Source organism: Propithecus coquereli, unplaced genomic scaffold (genome assembly GCF_000956105.1).
Source record: "Propithecus coquereli isolate 6110/MARCELLA unplaced genomic scaffold, Pcoq_1.0 Scaffold341, whole genome shotgun sequence".
NCBI classification, from domain to species: Eukaryota; Metazoa; Chordata; class Mammalia; order Primates; family Indriidae; genus Propithecus; species Propithecus coquereli.
Window position 1 is genome coordinate 2,998,139 of NW_012149075.1, and position 2,158 is coordinate 3,000,296.

The 2,158-nt window shown below is 39.6% G+C and overlaps 1 protein-coding gene across 1 annotated transcript in view; it reads left to right on the forward strand.

The window, feature by feature from the left end:
• Positions 1 to 2,158, forward strand: part of CLIC4 (chloride intracellular channel 4) — a 130,587-nt gene that overhangs the window by 102,683 nt on the left and 25,746 nt on the right. The gene's annotated exons all lie outside the window — the stretch shown is intronic.

The window sequence follows — 2,158 nt, forward strand, 5'->3', positions numbered from 1 at the left end:
CATAAAAACATATTTCAAATGGAAAATAACTACTTGCCAAAACAAAAAATAGTGAGAAGTGGCATTGTTTTATATTTCTGTACATCTCTAATGTCTGCCATAATAGAATAGACTTCTGTGTTCATTACCTTGTGATAACATACACCAAGTAGCCAAGTAAATCTGGAAAATTCTAATATACGTGCATGAGAGAATGTGAAAAAGGCAGATAATGTCTTAGTATTATGAGAATGGTTTTGATCTCATGGACCACCTAGTGAAAGAGTCTTCTGGATCACAATTTGAGAAACAGCTGCCCCAGTAGCTTGATTAGGTTCAGGGTAAACTTTTTTGGCAAGAATACTTCATATTTTATCATTAGGAGGCACACCATATCTGGTCATATTACTTATGGATTCTAAAATGCACTGGTGAGCTTGGGTGAGCCATTTTGCTTTTCGAATAACCATACTAGGCTCATCTAGAAGTCCAGTGTGCTATCCATTGTACCACGAGCTGGCTCATTTTGCCTTTTTTTTTTTTAGACAGAATCTTTCTCTATTGCCCTGGCTAGAGTGCAGTGGCATCATCGAAGCTCACTCTAGCCTCAAATTCCTGGGCTCAAGTGATCCTCCTGTCTCAGCCTCCTGAATAGCTGGGACTACAGAAATGTGCCACCATGCCCAGCTAATTTTTTCTATTTTTTGTAGAGACAGGGTTTTCCTGCCTTGGCCTCCCAGAGTGCTAGGATTATAGGTGTGAGCCACCATACCCAGCCCTCATGTCGCTTTTTAATCAAGTAATAACATCCTAGCACTCTGGGAGGCTGAGATGGGAGCGATCGCTTGAGGTCAGGAGTTCGAGACCAGCCTCAACAAGAGCGAGACCCTGTCTTTGCTAAAAATAGAAAGAAATTAGCTGGGCAACTAAAAAAAGAAAAAACTAGCCAGGCGTGGTAGTGCATGCCTGTAGTCCCAGCTACTCGGGAGGCTGAGGCAGTAGGATCACTTGAGCCCAGGAGATTGAGGTTGCTGTGAGCTAGGCTGACGCCATGCCACTCTAGCCCAGGCAACAGAGCGAGACTCTGTCTTAAAGAAAAAAAAAAATCAAGTAGTAACAACATTTTTTGCTTTTGTTGTAAGCCTAATAGTTTCACCATCTTTTACAGTGTTGTGTAGTATTTTAAGTTTTTCCTAATTAAAAAGATTGTTTAGTTTTGAATTCCTTTGATAATTGTGCTATTAGATATTTTCCCCGTGTGTTCACTTATCTCTTATCAGTTTCTTTTGACTCACACCTACTCGATTTTTTGATGACTTAAAATGAATTTGGACAATATCCTTAGATAATATAGATTTAAAGCCTTTCTCATTCACTATAATATTTTGTCACTTCCATATTGCCCTTTATCTTTGGTTATGCCATCTTTTATGTACTGAAGTAATTTTGATATTAGCTAGTCTAATCTGGTGATCTTTTCCTTGTTAAGTTTGGACTTCTATGAAAATGGAAAAGAGGTAGCACCAGAATTTTAAATCTTTTAGTTGAAAAGGACTGCAGGAATCAACTGCTCTTCTTTATTTTACAAAAAGAAAAAAAAAATGAAGGCTTGGAGAAGTCATGGCTTATGCATCTTAACACAATTACTTGATGGAAGAGTTGAAACCCAGACACTGACTTTCCCTAGTCTTTCCCCCCTCTTCATCTGACTACCATCTCTAATAAGCACCATAGTTAAGTTTGGAATGAGAATGAAGGACTATGTTTTTTTTTTTTGAGACAGATCTCACTCTCTTGCCTAGGCTGGAGTGCTGTGGCGTCAACCTAGCTCACAGCAACCTTAAACTCCTGGACTCAAGTGATCCTCTTGCCTCAGCCTCCTAGGTAGCTGGGACTACAAGCATATACCACCGTGCCCGGCTAATTTTTTTTTTTTTCTGTTTTTAGTTGTTTGGCTAATTTCTTTCTATTTATAGTAGAGATGGGGTCTCCCTCTTGTTGAGGCTGGTCTCGAACTCCTGACCTCAAGCCATCCTCCTGCCTCGGCCTCCTAGAGTGCTAGAATTACAGGGATGAGCCACTGTGCCCGGCCAGGACTTTGTTTTTTGGTTAAAAAATCAAAGACTTGATTCTAACCATAAATTATGTACTTTGTAGAGGTTTGGTTCTTTTTTTTTTT